General features: G+C 38.4%; 1 long non-coding RNA gene across 1 annotated transcript; it reads left to right on the top strand.

The window, feature by feature from the left end:
* Positions 1–19,971: 19,971 nt before the first annotated feature.
* Positions 19,972–21,403, top strand: LOC311094803. Its single transcript, XR_014608729.1, has 3 exons — positions 19,972–20,044; positions 20,784–20,808; positions 21,174–21,403. It is a non-coding gene; the product is annotated as an uncharacterized lncRNA (long non-coding RNA).
* Positions 21,404–22,597: the final 1,194 nt, after the last annotated feature.

The raw sequence follows: 22,597 nt of genomic DNA, 5'->3' as shown, positions 1-22,597 counted from the left end.
AAATGAAAGTTGCAGAAATAAGACCACAAAACTCATAATAAATATGTGTCAATAAGACTTTTGTCTAATGAATGTTGTCACTTCGAATTCTAGCTTCAAAATGATGTGAAAATCATCCTGCCTAATCGTTCTCATAAAACAATACATTGATTTGAACTTTCTAAAACAGTTTTTTTTGTCAGAAGAGGTTTATGCATGGGAGGGGTTTATGCATGCATGGCCCATCAATATTAATGAGATTCAGACCAGGGGTGTGACATACACTCCCCCAGTGGCTAATGGGCCATCTAGTGCCTGAACAAAGAAGAGGAGATTCAAAGGTTTTGTTTTTTAATCTGTTTTATTGTAATTCCTCTATGTGGAGGAACTAAATGTTCTAAATTTGCTCTAAGCAAATCAAATGTGAGCAAAATAAATGAATCAGTCTGCTATAAACAAAGCAATTGTGAGCGATAAACAAAAGTAAAGGCAGGTATCTCACAGTAAATGCCTGTGCCCCGTTTATGCGGGCTACAAACAAATCAAATGTGAGCAAAATAAAGAATCCTGAAAAAACTATCACAGGTTATAAAAAATATATATTAAGCAGCACAACAGTTTCCAACTTTGATTTTAAAAAATAGTCATCATATCAGAATGATTTCTGAAGGCTGATGGTTAGTGGAAGGTGGTCAGCAGAGCACACACATCTGAACACAGTCACACATCTTTATGCCACTCCTGAAAACAGTTCCTGTTTAACTGAAGACATAAATGAACATTGCATGCCTGGCATTTCCATGGTGTTAATTGTCTTTTACCACGCACTGCTGTGCAATGCACACAATTGCGGCGACCAACTGTGGCAGCATCCCTGTCATCTGATGCCAGCTCAGCTCCTGGAACCGGTACATGGTCACTATTGGTCGGTTTTGGTGTGGTTTTCTGTGACACACCACAGAGCTCTGTTATGAGTTGCTCCATAAACTCTTTATGGGACAAGTTACCATGTAGCTCTTTGTGCACAATGAAAGAGTTGGTGGAAGCAATGTCCAAGAAGTGTAGAAAGATCTTTCTGTACCACTTCATGGTTTTGTGCTGTGTTGTGTAGTACTGTATCAGCTGGTCAGACAGGTCAACACCCCCCATGTGTTTGTTGTATGCAGTCACAGGTGCAGGACATGGAAATGTCTTTGTCCTCCATGTATCTTGTGTTTTCACCTTTCTCTGCGCAGTGTCTCCTGTATAAGCAGGATGGATGGTAGAACAGACAGATACCTCTCGTGTGTCCATCCACTTCACAAATACAAGAGGTCCATCCCGAATCCACCTGATGGATCCTCTGGCAGATTTTTTAGAGAGTGAATTAGCTGCATTCCGAGGGCAGTCCTTCCTGTTGTCCCTGTAAGTCCCACATGCACCAAACTTCATTGCAAACAAGTCTTTTAGGAGCTTTGGACTTGTATAAAAATTGTCCATGTACACATGGTACCCAGAACCCAAAAATGTGAGGTCTAAAAGAGATGTTACAGCATCATATGACAGTCCATGGCCTGTGGGAAAGTTGTTCTTTCCTGTGTACACAGAAAAGTCCACAGTGTATCCATTCGATGAGTCTGCAAGAACAAACAACTTGAAACCCCACCTGGTTGGCTTAGCTTTCATGTACTGCGTCATACCTGTGTGTGCTTTGCATGCCACCATTCTTTCATCCACAGCTAAGTTTCTTTTAGGATGATAGATGGCTTTACAAGCATGACGGATAGTGTCCATGAGAGGTTTGACCCTAAAAAGACGGTCATGTTCATGTGTGCCCCTCTTTCTGTCATTATCCATATCTGCATCTGGGTGACTCATGTGCACATTCCATGAAATGGTGCGGTATCTGTCCCGGGACATAACTGTAGCTGGAAAGGGTACAGAGAAATCACTGCTTTGCCGCCAGTAGTCCCTGATGGAGCTGACCTTCACCATGGCCATGTAGAACAGCAACCCAATGTAGCAGTACATCTCACTGATGCTGACATCTGTCCATTTATATTTGCAGCCCGTTGCAGTTGCCTTGGCAGCCTGAGCATTTGTGTTGTGGCACAGAGTTGAGACAGCACTTTCTGAAAAAAAATTGTTTGAATAGACTCATAGGCGAATGTGAGTCAACAGAACTCCGTTGTGGTCCTGTTTCTCGTGCAGGACAGAATTGCACAGTCTGCGGAACCATGTCAACATCAGTCTCTGCTTTCCATGCCAGAGTGGACTGCCTGTTGCTTGCCTGCTGGTTAGCCTTGGCTCTCTTCGGGACAGGTGCTTGGACATGTTCATTGTCACATCTGTAAAAAAACAAAACAAAAAAAAAAAACATGTGAGCATGCTGATAACACAGTTAAATAAATTGTATTATCATTATCAATCACTAATGTCATAGACTAACTAAATCAGTCTAAAAGAGTAATCACTAACTAAATAAAATCACTCACCATTAGAGATTATCAATCTCTAATGGCCACGGATAAAAAAAAAACGTTTTTTGTAATTTCACACAAGAAAAGGTAGGCTACTTTTATATTATTTAGGCTACATTTCATCTGTAAAATATTACATATGTACTTACTCAGTATTATTCTCGATCGCACTGAGAACTGAGCGACACCTGCGTGCCCCTCTGCGGGGTGCTGGAGAAGGAGAGCATGAAGCAGACACATTCCTAAAATAACAACAACAATATACAACTGTTAGCATACATTATTCAAAGTAAACTGATGAGCAATTGATGGTTATGGACGCACAATGTCTGTTGATGGGCGATAGGACGGAGAAATATCTATTTATGAGCCATATACCACGTCACCGCGAGTATTGATGGGCATTGCACGCAATAAACGGATCGTTCGCGAACGACACATCACTAAAACATTTACAAAGTCTGTATTCACAAACATCTGTGCATAAGGCAGCATGATAAATACTGTTATAGGCCAACCAAAACCAGAACATTTATATAAAAATATAATGTATTTAGACAGTATCACATTTTACCGGAGGCTGAAATATATTTGCACTAAACCACATTATATAACCTATAAGCAGATATTCGCAAACAATCTACATTACGCATAAGGCAGTATTTTAGCATGAATCAGTGTCATAAGCTAATCAAAACTGAGTGAAATATATTTAATATACAAATATGTTTAAAGAGCAATATCACATTTAAAAAAGTTTACACTTGAGCATATAAGTTACACGAATGTTAGGGGATATTGTAAGGCAATCGTTCCTGTAAGGTGTCAAAAGCTAGCCAAAACTAGGGAAAATATAGTCTGAAAATTCAGAAATTAAATATATATAAAGTTCTATATTATCAGAAAAGGAATTATATAACAGTAAACAACTTACTCCGAACTTGTATCCTCGGCGGGATCAATTCGCTCTTGAAAATGCTGCCGTTCGTCGTCTGAGTTACAATCTTCCTCTGAGGAAAAGGTGCATTCTTCCTCGCTGTCCAGAATCATCTGAAGGGCGTCTTTACCGGAGAAACGAGCCATCCTCTCTAAACGCGATGAACTATCAGTGAATCTGATCTGATGAAACTTCGTGTTTTTAAGGCATTGATCGGGGGGCGGGTGCGAAGCATAGATCACCTAAACTATTTACCATTTGAATAGTGCCGGGGCGGGGCGGCCTCAACTCATTATAGAGATAATGAAGGGAGAAGGAAAAACGGCACCTCTCCTTGCTTTCAAACGGATTACATGAGTTGAAAACATTTGTTTTTTATATTAATTACTTCGCTTAAAAGAAGAGAATTCAAGCTTCATAAAGACATATCTCACGTGTCTGTGTGAGAAGTATTCGCTGAGTTACAGTTCATTTTCGGACGCATTTCAGAATGGACTACACTGACGGAGAGTAGGCAGAACTCGCATCGTGTTTATTTTTCTTTATTTGGCGAAAAGCACAACACTTTGTTTTTATATGAGTATACACAAAAAAAAAAACACACTAAACAGGATCGATTGATGTATAACACAAGCATATAAGATCAAAATTAATATTTTTTTTATTTTTTATTTTTGCAATGATAAGGAAAAAAACGAGCCTATCGCGCCGGCGCGATAGCCGACCCCAGGGGGTTAAGATGTTCTACCTTGGACCGAAGAGCACCCAAATCAAACTTAAAAGGAATTGAGCACGCCATTCATCTTGAATCTAAACAGTATCTTTGTGGTCACTACAAGGTTGACCTTTGTTGGCTTGCTGCTCCACTCGAAGAAGTGAGTGTTCCTGTTAAATTTGTGATTACTGACTGTGTCACAAAATATGACTGATACAAAAGCAAACTCCTTTTCATACTCCACTGAGGAGGGCAAACACATTGTGGTACCTCACTCCCTTCTGCCTGAAGTTTCTCCACATGAGGTGGAAGACCGGGATTATTTATATTCTGATTTGAAGAGACTATCTGATTTGAAAGACATTCGATTACATTGGCATACCATCACCTTGTCGGACTATTGGAGAGAAAAACGCATTCCAAGGGGGCTGCGCATCAAGAAATTTCCCTCTTTTGGTATAGAGGATGTTGCTTTCCGAGAGAAGTGGGAGGCCATCCTAAATAAATGCTCTCTTGATCTCATCTTGTTAATTATAGAGAAAACAAAAAAAGAAAGAGAACAAGTGCAGGAGAGAATACGTGAACTGAGAGAAGAAATATCAAAAGTTAAAGAGGACATACAAACAACCCCATTTGAAGATAAATTGAAAGAAAGCTTGGAAAAATTTACTATGGAGTTAAAACAGTATAAGCTGAAAAAATTCAAGAGGGATGAGAGAGACTACAAAGATGGCAACGTCTACCAATGGAAAGAAACTACAAGACCACAACGCCGTCAGCGATTTGTGTCCTTCAACCTAAGTACAAGTGGAGAGGAATCTGATGCTACACACATGTCCGAGGATTTTTTGGAGGAACAACCACACTCAACAGCTCGAGGTCGACAATCGACTTGGAAGGGAGGAGGAAGAAGAAAAAAAACAGAAGAGGGAGAGGTCGGTCAAGCTCTTCAAAAACCACGTTGGAATCTTCGGAACCAAAAGATCCAAGACTCTGTGAATGTGCTATCAAAAGGATTGACTTTTTCCCCTACAAGTGAAGCTAATGCATTTAAAACTAAGGTGGACCTTTTTAGGTTCTATAGAAACCTTCATTTGAAGGTATGGTACCATCAGTCGAATAAACTCTTGAATAGCACACCTGAATTGAACTTTGATACCACTCATGATGCTAAGAGACATTTTAAGTCTAAGTCAAACTTTATGCCTATGAGTTCTAATCACACCTTGACTGCTTTTACCAAAAAGGTTTCTCATGACATAGACAATATGTTTGACAAAAGACAGAACAGAATAAAACACAATCTCTCAAAACGCGAAAGAGATGCACTGAATTCTCTAACAAAGAATGAGCAGATAATAATAAAGCCTGCTGACAAAGGGGGTGCAGTTGTAGTAATGGATAAATGTTCATATATTATTGAAGCTCAAAGACAACTAGGAAATAATATTTATTATGAACAATTGCAGAGAAATCCAATTGTAAAAATGAAAAATGAACTGAGGGACATTTTATCCTTTGGTAGAGACCAAAAATGGATCTCAGACAATGATTTTGCTTTTCTAATGAATGAGAATCCCCAAACGCCATGTTTCTACATGTTGCCTAAGATCCATAAGAATTTAGAACAACCTGAGGGTAGACCCATTATCTCAGGCAATGGATCTTTGACTGAGCCCTGCTCCCAATTTGTGGACTTTTTTATAAAACCTCTAGTGCGGGATCTCCCTTCTTTCATTGAAGACACTACTGATGTGCTATGTAAACTTATGAATATCACAAATGTCAAAAATTGTTATTTGGTGACTCTAGATGTAGCCTCCCTATATACCAATATTGACCACCAGGAAGGGCTATCAGCCTTACAACATTATTTGTTACATAGGTCGGAGACGTCACCACCCAACCATTTTTTACTTTCTCTCACAGAATGGATTTTACACAATAATGTGTTCCTCTTCCAAGACGATTTCTTTAGACAGCTCAAGGGCACAGCGATGGGTGCATGTTTTGCTCCTAATTATGCCAATTTATTTTTAGGTCACTGGGAAGAGCAATACATATATAATCGATCTAGTAACAAATTCTGTGACAAGATAGTATTTTGGGGACGCTTTATTGATGATATCCTCTTTGTTTGGTCTGGGAATGAGGAAGATATTTTGCAGTTTCATGAGTACATCAATACAACTAACCCAAATATAAAACTGTCAATTGAACATTCAAAAACATCTATTAATTTTTTGGACTTGACTATCTCCATAGATGACAATAATCTTTTGTACACAACAATATATAGGAAATGCACAGATAGAAACACTTTATTGAGGGCTGACAGCTTCCATCCAAGGAGCCTGAAAGATAACATTCCTTTTGGACAATTTCAGCATCTTAGGGGCCGTTTACACCTGGCCACTTCATGCGTTTTCTCAGATGGGATAGCTATCCGATCGTGAAAAGACCAGGTGTAAATGCCCTCCGAAACGCATTCGAGACGGATTTGAATCCGATCGCTCAAACCACTTCAGGAGGTGGTCTGGGCCGCATTCCAGATGAAACTGGATAAGTGTAAATGCATCTGGTTGTTGAAACCACATATGTAAATTGTGCTCCTCCCAAAAATGCTAAAAAAAATAAACGTGTGAGAGCGTGTTATAGGCTATATGTAATGTTATAGCCAGATATGATGACGCTACTGGAACACGGCACCACCGCAGATGAGAAGCTGAGCATATATTCATTAAACCAACGTGCAAACTATCGCAAATCAAAGTGAAAGTAAGTCGCAGATGCTTAACACACAATCATCATCATTAAAAGTAGAGAAGCGAAATGATCTTACCAGGGCTGTTTCCGCTTTCTCTTATTGCGGGCTTTGATTCAGAAATTTTAGCTGATGATCAATAAAATGCAGCTCATATCTGTTGCTTTCGGTGACGTGCACTCCGTTAAATCTGCATATAGCGCGGGAATTGAAGATCGGATTTAAATCCGTTTCGCAAAACACATTTATGTGACCAGGTGAAAATGGAACCGTTTTGATAAATCAGATAGCTATCCGATCTGAGAAAACGCATTAAGGCCAGGTGTAAACAGCCCCTTAGACGCATCTGCAACACTGACTCTGATTTCGAAATGCAGGCTCAAGATATGTCATTAAGGTTCAGGGCTAGGGGCTACTCACCAATGATAGAAAAAGCAATAATGAAAGCACGCTCCACAACACGCTCTGATCTACTAAAGAAAAAAAAGCGGAGGAAAGACATGGCTAGAAACAACTCTAGACCTGTCTTTGTTACCCAATTTAGTAGTAGTGCCTCTGAAATGAAACAAATAATTAAGTCCAATTGGGGGTTAATTCAAAGTGATTCTATTCTGAAAGACGTTTTTCCAGAGCCGCCTATGACTGTGTTCAAGAAGGCACCATCCATAAGGGACAAACTTGTAAGAAGTTACCTTCCAGGTCCTAAACAAAAAACATGGCTAGAAAAAGGGTTGTGGGGAACCTATAGGTGTGGATCTTACAGTCATTGTGAGGGTGTCATTCAAAGTAAGACTTTTTGTGATCTGAGAACGGAGAGAGAATTTAAGACTAATGGTTTGATTAACTGTAACTCTGAATATGTGGTCTACCGCCTACAGTGCCCATGTGGGTGTTTCTATGTGGGCAGAACTAAAAGAAAACTAAAAGAGCGGTTTTATGAACACAAATACGCAATTCGAGTCAATAATGAAGATTACCCTATGGCCAAACACTATAAAGAAATACATCATAGTGACCCATCATCTTTGAGAATTCAGGGCACTGAAATTATTAAAAAATCAATACGTGGAGGTGACATTCTAAAACAGTTATTGCAACGTGAAACCTTTTGGATATGGAGTTTTTAAAGCAATGGACTATCCAGGATTAAATGACGAGATAGATTATAGACCTTTTCTGTGATTCTGTAATATTGTTCTTTCCTGTGACTACTCACTTTTCATATGTATTGTATATGTGTATGCATATGTATGCATGAATGTGTATGCTACCTGTTGCTTGTGCTTTTGCTTACATTGTGACCAACAGCTTTAGTGCTGAGAATCATGTGAGAGACGTGCCCTAGCAATGTATGCATGAATATACAGGTGCTGGTCATATAATTACAATATCATCAAAAAGTTGATTTATTTCAGTAATTCCGTTAAAAAAGTGAAACTTGTATATTATATAGACTCATTACATGCAAAGTGAGATATCTCAAGCCTTTATTTGTTATGATTTTGATGATTATGGCTTACAGCTTGTGAAAACCACAAAATCAAAATCTCAGAAAATTTTAATATTACATGAAATCACACAGTAATTACACAGTGAGACCATGGTCATTGAACCATGTTTTGGTTCTTTTGGCAGTGTGGGCCGGTGCAAATCCTGCTGGAAAATGAAGGAAGCATGAAGTGCTCTGAAAATGTCCTGGTAGACGGCTGCGTTGACTCTGGATTTAATAAAGCACAGTGGACCAAAGTCCTCTTTTCTGAAATTTTGCATCTCATTTGGAAACCAAGGTCCCAGAGTCTGGAGGAAGAATGGAGAGGCACACAATCCAAGATGCTTGAAGTCCAGTGTGAAGTTTCCACAGTCTGTGTTGGTTTGGGGAGCCATGTCATCGGCTGGTGTTGGTCCACTGTGCTGTCCACTCAACGCAGCCGTCTACCAGGACATTTCCAGAGCACTTCATGCTTCCTTCAGCAGACAAGCTTTATGGAGATGCTGACTTCATTTTCCAGCAGGATTTGCACCTGCCCACACTATGACCAGGGATACAAGCAGTCCACGCAGTCGTCTCTCCATAGTAAACAGCGCGTGTTGTCTGTCGGATTTTCCACCTCTTTGTTTACCTCTGGGAGTTCTGTTGGAATTCTCCTGCACGTTAATTCTGACCAATCGAAGTGCAGATATGGAAATGCGTTCAAGACACATCTGGCCAATGAGTGATATGGATGCTGTTACGTGACTGCATTTTGGTTCGTTTTATCAACTCATAAACTGATTCGGACCAGAGCGATCAGTGTGGTGGGAAAAGGAACCAAAACGCCTGAAAAATGCTACAATGTATCATTTTTCGCCCTGAGTCCGGACCAAATGAACCGAACTACAGATGTGAAAGCACCCTAACTGGCATCGAGCTTGATGATAAGGTTCATGCATCTGTGCCAATGTCCGGCCCACTCGAACCTCTGATGCACAAACTCCTTGTGCAGCAAGATAGCCCGTCATCATTTTATGTCCGTAATATGGTCCAGTCTGTACACACAAATAAGTCACTTAGATACAAGATGATTACATAAATGTAAAGCAATTCATTGCAAAACTCAATTTCTCTTTTTCAGGTGGTAAATATATTTTCAGATGTTTTGGCATATTTTTAATAAATCTTTAATAAATGTTTCATCTAGATATATCTTATTGTGGTAATTGAAAATGAATGCAATGCAAGTAAAACATTAAACATAAAACATTTCATTAAGGTCTGTCCCTGTTCATTTTAATGGATTTTATTGGTTAATCAATTAATCATTTGGGCTTTAAGTTTTAAACAGGATAACAGCACATAATGAATATGTAAACCTTTCATCAGTACTGCCGATGTATTTGGAAAAAAACTTTACAACTTTTTTTGTAACAGTAGAATACAGTTGACAACATTTCTTAAATATTACGTCATTTTGTTTCAGTTCTTACAGTATCAAGTACAGTATTGACAGTGTAATCATATAAATGAATAAAACTTGGTAGATGGTTGTACTACGTCTACACCGATCACGTTGTGTTCATATTCTTGGCATATCTGCATGTCTTTTAACATTACTGACTTATTAGTACATTAAAACGAGTGTGTGTGTGTCTGAGAGAGAGAGAGAGAGAGAGAGAGAGAGAGAGAGAGAGAGAGAGAGAGAGAGAGAGAGAGAGAGAATGTGTGTGAGAAAGTTATTGAGAGAATTTTTGACAGTTAGGAGTTTGAAAACCTTAAAGGTCCCGTTCTTCGTGATCCCATGTTTCAAACTTTAGTTAGTGTGTAATGTTGTTGTTAGAGTATAAATAATATCTGTAAAATTATAAAGCTCAAAGTTCAATGCCAAGCGAGATATTTTATTTAACAGAAGTCGCCTACAAAAAACGGCTGGATTGGACTACACCCCTCTACTTCCTTCTTTAATGATGTCACTAGAACCGTAACCTCCACCCACAGGAACACAGGCGTATTGATGGCGAACGACAGACGTGGTTGATGTTTATCTATAATCGGATACCGCAAAAGTTTAATTCGAAGTTGTTAGTTTGCTCTGTCCATTTCACCACGGACTGTTTTTCTAACCTGGGATAATATCAAGCAGGCTTCTCTCAGCGTTTCATACTGACGAAGGGGGCAATTTCAACTATATTCCAGCAAGCGGTAAGTAGTGATTTAATATGGAAGTAGCGATCAACTTCACATCGTTTCTCTTAGTAGGATGAAAATAATCTTACTTAAACTGTGATTAATATACAGAAAGCGATCAAAGAACAATCCCTTTCCAATTGTCCAAGCTGTCAATCAATCACACAGCGCGAGTTTATCTGGACACTTGCCAAAACTCGTTATGAAATCAATGACGCTGTTACACTGCACAACGAAGCTCTTACTGTATTTATATGCCTCATGTTTGCATTGGTGAAATCATTAGTGAGAGTGCAGAAACTGCGTTGCAATGATAAGATCTTTTTTCACGCGATCAACAGGCTGTCATCTGCTCAATGCTCATCATCACTGCAACCTTTTATGTGATGGGAATAGATCTAAATACTTAAAAAACTTCTCACGATTCGTTAATCCCGATAGCTGTAATAGTAAAAACGTATAATAGCTGTAATAGTAAAAGTTTTCCAGATAGTTCCACATGTAATGCCAGATATTTCATATGCAAGCATGTCAGCCAATCACAGCAGAGGGCGTTTACACTGAAGTCTCACAGCAGACACGCCCCTTCAAACAGAGTGTTCAAACCAGGTGATGAAATCAGGCTAGGAAATATGCCTTTTATTTCTAAATTATAAAAAATTTTGATCTAAAAAACACACTAACATTATAAGGGCACCCCAGGAAACATTATAAAATAATAAAATTATCCATGGAATGGGACCTTTAACATTCCATCATTGAAAGTCAATGAGAGATTTTCCGAGTTTTGATCAGCATTTTTAAGAAAAACCATCAGTTAGAAAAGATAAAGTCAGAACAGTCTGAAGGTCTGCGCCGAGTTTGGTTGTAGCTTTAAAGCTCTAGGAAGAGATACAGTCAAACTTTTGGCTCAGAAGAAAAAGAATAATAATAATGTTTACCGGTAACGTTATATACAATATCAGTAAGTTGCTTTTTCAAGCCAAATTAATAACAGAGGGTTTTCCTCCCAGAATGGTGGCGCCGCCCCAGCATGCAACGCAATGTGACGTAGGTTCACATTCTCTATTAATATACAATAACACATTTTAATTGAACAACTCTCTGTAGCAAGAGTTTTAAATATTTGTTCAGATAGTAGCGATAAAAAAAATCTCTACAACAGCTTGCAAAACCGCCAACTCCAGCTCGTCTTTGGAGATGCATTTTCTTTTAAGGCCTTTTCAGAGCGGAATTTCCGGACATTTCGCTCTGAATTTCCCCGTCTGCATACCAAGCTCTGATAAACGATATGAAATTTCCGTATCTGTGTGTCCATCTTCATACATGCTCTTTATAACGTCTTCATAAGCTAATAAACTCATGGTAACGAGCTATGGACTAAGTAGACTGCATTTAAAGACATTTTAAAGACAGCAAAAACTGTTTAAACATGGTCATTACAAAATATGAACTAAAGTGCTTTTTTTTGGGTAAAATTCTGTTTTTAAAACAGTAACAATTTTAACAATGTTATGAGCAGTGGCAGGCCAGGTTTACAACAATTCACAACAATAAACTTGAGTCTCTGACGCCAACATACATAATTTGAAAACAAGGACTTTTTGTGAACATTGTCATTTCAACAAATGTCTCTGTGTGCCCCATCCGATATTTACAGTGTTGTGGCCCTGATGCGGCATTTGTTTATGAAGGCTTTTTTGACCTTACTTTTCTCAACCGGTGTCCAACCATCCAGTGTACTACAGCGCATGACGTAAGCTGCAAGAATAAAAGAAAAGAAAGCACAAATTACAGATTGCATTGAGTAACCGCAGTTACCACAACAGTATTAAAGGAGAACTCCGGTCAATTTTAACATTGAGCTCATTTTTTTGTCAATTTGGAGTGCTGTCAATACAGAGAACAACGACAAAAATCGGTGTTGCCTACACCGTGTTATCCTCTTTTTAAAATTTGCACCCTGTTGACTTCAATGGGGCAAGTCTTAAACCTGCTTTTAGCCTCTTAACATCCTTGATGTGTCATTACAAGTGCACAGCCAATGTGAGTGATTCCTTCAGAGTGAACACGGTGACTCTGACTGCAGTAGATGTGAAAGATATGAATAAAAATGATGTTATTTCAGCCAGCGCTCATACCTGTATTTACATCCTGTTTTCGGTCGAAGTCCATAGTAATCGATTGTCGAGTTCACGCGCGTGATCATAGGTAACTAAACCAATGCGCGTGAACTCGACAATCGATTACTTTGGACTTCGACCGAAAACAGGATGTAAATACAGGTATGAGCGCTGGCTGAAATAACATCATTTTTATTCATATCTTTCACATCTACTGCAGTCAGATTCACACGTGTTCACTCCGAAGGAATCACTCACATTGGCTGTGCATTGTAATGACACATCAAGGATGTTAAGAGGCTAAAAGCAGGTTTAAGACTTGCCCCATTGAAGTCAACAGGGTGCAAATTTTAAAAAGAGAATAACACAGTGTAGGCAACACCGATTTTTGTTGTTGTTCTCTGTATTGACAGCACTCCAAATTGACAAAAAAATGAGCTCAATGTTAAAATTGACCGGAGTTCTCCTTTAACAACTTTTTTCATCCTGATACGACAAAATTCACATTGTAATATCTCTATGGATCACACATAAGGAAATGCAGCAAAACTCTGAGGACAGTGAAACAATCATAACATTTAACGTAGCTATGTGATATATGGGTATCCAACACCTCTTATTGGGTTCCCACACATTTTTTACCTATGAATTTTCACAACTTTTTCCACAAATTGTTAACAACCACATGAGCAACATACTTACTTAGAATTGCATTGACTTTGAACTTATCCAGGACTCTCTTCCCATATGGCACCTTTCCGTGTTTCCCAAATGCCACAGCATTCTGGCACTCCTCTGCAGTAAAGAATTCATCAAAAAGAAGATGGAACAAGCGAAGGCAGTCCTTCTTTGCGGTTGCATGGATTGCAGCCAGGTGAGTCGAGGACAAGAAGAGGCCACTTCTGGATATAGCTCCTGCTGCCGAGATCTGCCTTTTGGAGCCCAAACACCAGCCTGAGGTCGGATCTGTTCCACTTTGTCCAGAAAACTTCTGAATGCCTCGAGGTGCTCACCACCTATGACACAAAAGATGAATATTACCTTACAGGGACACAGCAGCATTCATAAAGTAAAAAAAAAAAAAAAAAGAAGAAGTTTTTAGAAAGTCCAAGATTTAGCTTAAGCATCAAATAACTCCCAATGTCCAAAGTAAGACAATGTAGTAGAACTTTAAACATATACCAATATAAAAACATAATTACAATTTTATGTTGCACAATTTAATACACTAGATTATTACTCTTCTGAATAGATATTAGGTGTGTTAGAAAAACTGTGAGAGAAAAAAAGAAGTGTTAAAAGAACAAGTAATTGCAACAGAGAGACAAAACATACTTACTTATACCACACAGCACATCATGCAGTTTGGCCTTTTCCTCCACTAATTTTTCCACCTCTGTCTTGCATGGCTTCCATGATCTGTCTTCTGCTGACTCAGGCGAAATGAAACATGGTTCTCCATATCCTGGAATTGGATCACGCTCGATGATTAAAGTATCTGCAGATGAGCTTGAAGTCTCATGTTCAGAGGTGCTTGTCTGGCTCTGGTCCCCAAGAACAGCAGGTTTTTGATGTGTATTAGGACTGTGCAACATTTTGAGGAAGCTTTCTTTGGCTGTAGGAGCTGGTGGCTGTCTTCGCTGATCCAAATCTGCCAAAACAGGCTGCTGTTGTGTTTGGTCTGAAGGTGTGGGTAGTGCTCATGGCCGTAGCCAGCTATGAGGTCACCGAGGTCCGGACCTCGGTCATTTTTTTATATTCAAAAATAAAATTTCAAGCTCTCAATGATTAATTAGCCGTTTAAACCGCGTCATGTGTGTTTGCAATTCATGTCGCTGCGAGAAGGAACAGTGAACGGGGCTTGAGAACGTGTTGTGAGTGAGGGCGCGGGCGCAGCCTCCGTGTTGCCAGATCCACCTATTATACGTCTTTTTGTACTCGTTTTTCCCCTTTATTGTGACACTTTAGGACGTTAATAAAGTGGGAAGTTGAATGTTAGGGCTAGTGATATATTAATTTTCTTTTCCAAAACACAAGATTTGAACTTATTTCGGATTATTATTATTATTTTGTTTTTTTTAATGTTTTTCGTGGCATTAATAAAAAAGAAGAAGCTTAGACAAACTGTAATTGCTGACAGGAAGATACCACATTCGGTAAGACAAACGCAATGATCATCGTGATTATCTGTAAGAAATGTACAACACTATAAAAACAATAGCATAATACAGATCATTATTCTAACGTTATTTGTAACTTGTTACGAAATAAAAAGTCTCTCACCTAAAAAAACGTACTTTCCTGATCCCGTCAGTCTCGTTGCGCGTCCTCTTCAATTACACGCGCAAATGCGGCAGAGCGCTTTATGTCACTTTATTATAAATAAAGCGCAAAAGAAACTACAAGCATGATGCAACAACATCGTAGTTGATGTCAATTTGTAAGTCATATATATATTATAATGCGTTATATTTTGCCAACGAACTAAAATCGAAACCGTGATATGGTTTTGTGCTTTATAAAACAGCACAAGACTTTAATTAATATAGGCATTTTGTTTGTGCTGCGTGATTTAAAGAAAAGTGTGCACTTTGCTCATGCGATCAAAGGGTTTATTTCTTGCAAGTTAAGACATTAGGACAAAAGTATTGTAATTTTCCTATAGTGTAATGTAAAATATACTTTTGAAATATTCATTTTCAATTATTAGGCTATATGGATTTTATATAGGAATATATTATATAAATCATTATTATATTATTATACTAATTGTTTGGCATACTAAAACACCAGTGATAATGTAGACTGAAACTCTATATCATAACTAAAAAATATGTTTGAGCCCCCTTCAATGTCCAGGTACAAGTCAATGTTTTTTCTTTGTGCACAGTTCATGGGTTGAAGCCCGTTGAAGCTCTTAATTTTGAGCTCTCAAAGAGCACCAGATTGATGCATTTAACCTTAAAATGTACAAAATTTCTTTGCGGGGGAGCATGCCCCCGAACCCCCCTAGAGGGACCGAGGTCCACCCATCATAGTTTTACAAAATCCTATGGGAAAGAACGATCATTTGTGAACTTTACTCCAGCATAGTACAACAAAGATCCTTTTAAGTCAGTAAACTAAAACTGTTAATGCAAAATTAAAATGTCCTTGGACAAACTATACATTTGGCCTGCATAAGGGGGGGCCTACAAGACATTGTGTCCGGGGGCCTCTGAATTCTTAATCCGGCCCTGCACCTCACCCCGGACCTCACTAATTTTCAAACCCTGGTTACGGCCTTGGTAGTGCTGTGTGAGGCTGGTGATGCTTTGAATACTGCGAAAGGCTGGAATTGTGTGGAATTGGAGACAGAGTAGTTCCATACTGGTTGAGCGACTGGACTGGTGAATGCTGGTAATGTTGTGGCGTATTTGGTGATGACTGGGAAACTGGAAGTTGGTACTGTGGCCAGGCAGTTGCATGCTGGTGCTGTGGCTGGACAGGTAGAAATGACTCTGTAGGTGGAGGCTGGTACACTGGCCAGGTTGTTGGAGGCTGAATGACATTTTGGTCCGCAGTATTTGGGTGATCCTGTGCAGAGGTGGACTGGCCTGCTTGAGGTAGGAATGGAAGGTTGTAGAATCTTTGTGCAGCTGCATCTCTTTTTTTCATGTCCTTCTTTGTCGCCTTCTTGGTATCCACCGTTTTGTCAGCTGTTCCAATGAAGTCTACTGTAGCATTGTAGAACTTATTGTCAGACCATCTTGCAAGTACTTTTTCTCCTGGTGTCAGATCTCTAAAGCAAGCGATGGGTTTATCATCTTTGTTTAGTATATCACAGAGATTAAAAATCTTTGCTGTGTATCCATCTTCAAAGGTCAAAAATACAAAAAGTCCTGAAAATGAACACAAAGTGAACAAAAAGGAGATTGTGAGTAAATCAGTGCAGGCTAAAAATCAATCTTACTTAAACATGCTACTATATATTTATTGTCTTATTTCTAACCCTCTTAGCAAAGCAACAAAATTACCTCTTCACTTTAGCCTTCAACTAGGATTAACTTATTCTTTTAGCACTTTCAAATTTATTCGCTCCTGCAACTCTTTGATTTATGCACTCTCTATTCTATTTTTTCAATGTTTTTAATCCCTTTCATTATTTAATTATCACACATTTTATTTGTTTATTTATTTATTTATTTTACACATTGTCTATTAAGAGTATGGCGCAGGAATACTTTTTTGTAAAGAACTTTGAGCTGCAATTCCTATACAAATTATTTTATCCCTTAAATTTTTAGATGATTCGCAAAATTCAGTCACTAAAATGTACAAATAAATTTCACTCCTTTTTCATGACATTCCATTAAAAATTCCTGTAGGCTATAATCAATATTTGTGCCTCAAGCAACCAATATACAAATTCCAGTAATAAGAGACCAAATACTGACGAATATTTTGGTTAGTAAAGTGTCCAAAGTACGTTAAAAATAACCACTTAAACCAGGGACGTGCGGTCAGGGTAGTCAGGGTAGGCAGTGCCTCACCAAAGGAAATGTTGACATTACATTTATTAATTCCAAGAACTTTATTAATTCACCACATTATTAATTGCATTTATTTTATTCCAAATATTAATTTTTGTAACAAAAAATTTCAGGAATACACATATAATATACTCATTTTGCCATTGTTTACTCCTAAAACCATTGTTTCATGCAGGAAATTCAAGGCCATGGCCATTGAGGCAGAGGTTAGCAGTGCCTCTTTGGTCCATAGAACGTAGTTTACGTAGGTTTGCGCATGCGCAGTCAGTTCTCATGCTGTCTTGAATGATCAACATTGAGGCAGAGACCGAGCTTGCTTCATGTCACGTGATCCACTCGCTCTCACTCAATCCGCACTTCCCGATCTAGCGGCACCTAGCGTTGGCTGTCAACAGGCCCGGGGTGGGTAATCGGGAGAATTCCCGGTGGGCCGCTTCACTTTTGGGCCGGTCGAGGATTTTTTTTTTTTCACATTTGTCACGTATAGTTACATTAGGCTACACACGTTCCGCATTCTGACACCGCAGCGCGCAGCCTCTGCATGGGTTGTACCAGAGCCATAGAGAGAAATGAAATTTCTCTATATGGCTCTGGGTTGTACCATGTGAGGGAGTTCTCCCCTCCCCTCCTATAGAGTTGGTTGGGTCCATAGCCCGTCTTTTCCAAAACGTTTTCTCAGGTAGCTACCGCGGCACCGCCGGCGCCTACCGATAGCTGGGCCGGCCCGGTAGCTATGCGTCAGGGAGGATGGATGGGAGGAAGAGGCCAGGAGGTATGGAAGCTTGTTTCCGCCACAGAATAAAACATTTTAAAAGATAATTGCGACTTATCTCACAATTGCGAGTTTACATCTCGCAATTCTGTCATTATTTCTCAGAATTGCGTGAAATAAAGTCGCAATTGCATGTTATAAAGTCAGAATTGCAAGATATAAAGTCAGAATTGTGTGAAATAAAGTCGCAATTGCTTCTTATAAAGTCTAAGTGAATTATTATTTAACTTTTACATTATTTGTTGAACCATGGCATTAATACAAACTACACAATAGTGACTAGGCTGCTTGTCGGTTCGCTGACACCGCGCCGCCTCCCTCTCTTACTGTGTCCCGCACAAAACATTTGTTTGTTGTATAATATATATCTATCATAGATGTGTCCATTAATTTGATTATTAGATTTGATTGTGCATTAGCCTCACATATGACTTTGCTGTATGCAGGCAGCGATGTGATGATGCCTGATATGAACTTGGGTTGCTACATTAACTGAATGAATATATGAACATATGCCACATTGATAGGTCACAGCCTACCCATGACCAGATTTCACCGCACGTTACTGACTTAAACCAGTTTTAATACTTAACACAATTAGCTAAGCCGTAGTATAGTAAAATAACTCAATTACCATCTTGGTTATCTCTGGGGGAGCTGGGGTCTGGTTCATACAAACTCATCTTTTTCGGAGGGTTTCGCGCTCTTCTGGGCAGTTTTGTATCGGCACTCATTCTGTAAAATAAACAAAAGTACAACACATTTAATTATTGGGGTCTCACTGCACGAGATCAAATTTTTCCAATCATACACAATTTATGTAACTTCAAGAATGTATAGGCCTCGCTGAATGTAGAAATAATAATCCCAAATTCTTTTTTTTTTTTTTTTTTACTTAAAGTTTGCAGAAAGCTAATGTTATGGCCTTCCTAGCAAGCTTAACTATTTGCTACAAAATACGACCAGTTTCTTCAGAGAGAATCAGAACCCGCATACACTCGCCATTTAAAATGTAACGTTACCCAAATTCTGTTTTAAAAAAACATGTTGCTTACCTTCTTTTGAGTCCTGCAACTGTTTTTTCCTCCATTCCGTCTGCCTGCAACTCCATCATAGACTGTAAAAAGAACTCCGTACGTTAACTAACGCGCGCCTTTACCTCGTTGATTCAGCAGCGCCCCTCCACTGTGAATTAACCAATGACGATGCAGCATTTGTGATTGATGGCGCTCTCTTCTAATGCTGACGTTGGGGCGGCATCATCTACAAGGTTCAAGGTTCACAGTGTTTTTGCGCCAACTGAAGCTCAAAAAAGAAAACAAAGGTGACGGTGCAGCAACTATAAGCGGTGAGTGGATACAGCGACTTTTTAATAATAGAATAAACTTACTTGTGTTTTCTTTGTAATTTAAGGTTTTTGTGAGCTTTGTAAATGTACAACACATTATCTTTTAGTACTTGATTTTTTATTTTTACATTCAAAAAATCAAGTTTTATTTTTATTTCAGTTAACTGAAATAGTTCTTACACGCCCATTATTTCAGTGTCATATAATTTGCGCATGTATTAATTTAAAAAAATGTGCATGTATATACTGTCTATACATTTATACATAATTTATATTATATATAAATATAAATAATTTATATATAAATAAATAAAAATATTAAATATATACATGCATATGTGTGTATTTATATACAAAATAATTATACACAGTACACATATATATTATGCAAACACAAACTTTTATTTTGGATGCGATTAATTTTTTCCCAGCACTAATATATATATATATATATATATATATATATATATATATATATATATATATATATATGGGGGTGGGGGGGGGGGTGGGGGGGGTCACGTATTGTTAAATATGTACATGGGGGGGCCCCAAGGAAAAAGGTTGGGAACCACTGGTCTGTACCACCATCATCAAAGAAGAGCATCTTCTATATTTGTGTGTGTGTGTGTGTGTATTATACAGTTGGAGCTACATATATTTTTAAAAAAATAAAATGGCGCAGAAGTACAACTCACGCTGGAGGAGAAAGGTGAAGAGCCAGCAAAATACTTGCAAAAGATACAGAAGAAAGGTTGGGAAATTTACATTTTATTGCAAATGGAATGCATTTAAATAAATTAACAATTTATAAATTAACAATTTATATTGTCATCTGCAGTGATTGAATATAAGCACATTCACCCAAGTTCTGTATTTACGTACCATTTGAGGTGTTGGTACTTAACTTGCCACTTGATATTTCCACTCCACTACATTTTAGGGAAAAATAATATTTTAATGTTTACTACACTACATTTATCTGATAACTATAGTTTCAATTTGCTTTACAGATTACATGAAGCTTCAGAGTCAAAACAGCACATTTTTAGATTAATTTACATGAATGACTTAACTGATTCAGGTCAATAACAAATCTGATAATTGGCCAGGACATAATCAACCAACCATCAGCTCCATTGGTTCTGACAATGTTCCTCAATAATTTTATATAACAATAAAATATTTGTTTGAAATGACAGTCTGTTAAGATCACCTTTATATGTGGGATTAGCAAAATATTAAGAACATGTCTGACCTAGTAGTGTTCAACAGCACTACAAAGTACAGTTTTCAAAATGGCCATCCAAGTAAATAATCACCTCTTTTAAACAGATCCAATAAAATGTTAATATTTTAATCCCCATGAGGGGAGAATTTATAGCAGGATTTCCTACAGTATATACTGCATTGTTGTAACCTAGGTATGCCTTATAAATTTGCATGCGAGTGTTAAATATGCTTAATGTATTATCATTCTCGGTTTTCTGCAGGACACACAAGGACAGGAAAATAGAGGTAAAACATGTGCAAAAATGTAAAATAACTAACTCCATTTCCTTCAGTCTCCAAGATGGCATGTAGTTTATTTATTCTGTGGAAATCGCATGTTGCAAAGCTTTAAATTTTGATTGACTGGAGCGTTAATTCAAATAAAAGTTAATGTGTCCAATAAAACACTGTTACTGAAGTGAGACCTTCAAACCTCACTTGTCAAGGGTTTACTGACAGCTCAGGTGATTATTATAACACTTTAATAGTCTAGTAATTAGTAATGTGTTTAGCATAAGTATAATGAAAAATAAACATGTTGAGACTAGTAAGCCATAAATTCACCAATCAAGTAAAATCAAATTAATCAATTGATTTTTTTTTTTTTCTAGAAGCAACAAACTGGAGGTCAGATGATTGCAGCACCGAGCAAGTGACCAGATCTGCTAATTTGGAAGACTCTTCAAACACAAATGTGTGTAACATCCATTACGCCAACCATTCATCCCAGTGCTATGGACACACAAGTGAGATGCATCACTCTGGTCTTAATGTTGAATCAGAGCCTGAACAGCCTATTTACATGGATACATTTTCTGAGCACCTACCTGAATTTGTTGAAGAAGGGACTTTAGATGACAATGCGTTATTTGATGAAGACTTTTCAATTGATGATGACCTATCATTTGAAGACAGTTTTGAGCTTAACCAAGAGGAGGGAACAGAACCCGAAAGCTCTACAAACACTGTAGATCATCCACTGTACAGAAATGCACCAATTTCTGTTGCAGAGAGTCTTCTCCTCATAATGACTTTTGCAAACAGACACAAATTAACAGGAAAAGCTCTCAGTGATTTGCTTACATTAATATCTCTGCACTGCCCCTCTGATACACAGACTGAGTGTCTTAAAAAATTTCCACAAATTTAAACAGTTTTTTGATGATCCCTCCTCTCTGCTTTTGCACAAATATTGTAGCTCATGCTTCATGATTGTTGAGAGTACAGACACCCAGTGTAAAACCTGTGAAGCCAATGTGTTGATGGAGGGGTCAACCTCCTATTTCATTGAGGTTCCCATTGAAGCACAACTGAAGAGATTGTTTGCTCAGGAAGGTTTTGAAGAAAAACTTAAGTTCAGGTTTAATAGACATAAAAAGTGTCATGACAGTATTGAAGAAATATATGACGGAAAAACCTATCAGAAATTTACTACTTGCAATGGGCCTCTCAGTGATTCCAGAAACATTTCGTTAATGTGGAACACAGACGGCATACCTATTTTTAAGTCTTCAAAGTTTTCTGTTTGGCCTTTTTATTGTGTCATAAACGAGTTAAATTTTGTTGAACGCACGAAACGAGAAAACATGATATTTGCAGGTGTTTGGTTTGGGGATTCAAAGCCGTCAATGTTGACATTCCTTGAACCACTGTGTGGCACTCTGAACAAAATTGAAAGAGAAGGAATTTCTCTTCAGTTTGCAGGAGCTCAAGAACCTTTCATATGCAAAGCCTTTACCATTGCAGGAACCTGCGATTTGCCTGCAAAAGCTTTGGTACTTAATAGTGTTCAATTCAATGGACATTTTGGGTGTCTAAAGTGTGAACAGCCAGGTCAAACAGTGAAGACTGGAGAGAGAGGTCATGTCCATGCCTTTCCTTTCCAGAAGACAGATCCAAAAGGCCCGCCTCGTACTCACAAGGGGTTTGTAGATTATGCTAAGATGGCCTATGATTCCAACAGCGTTGTTCGTGGGGTGAAGGGACCTACGTTTCTCAGCAGACTAACAAGCTATGATTTGGTCTTGGGCACAGG

The sequence above is a fragment of the Abramis brama genome, assembly GCF_963993115.1.
Source record: "Abramis brama genome assembly, chromosome: 13".
Lineage (NCBI taxonomy): Eukaryota > Metazoa > Chordata > Actinopteri > Cypriniformes > Leuciscidae > Abramis > Abramis brama.
This window is presented reverse-complemented; position numbering and strand designations above follow the sequence as displayed.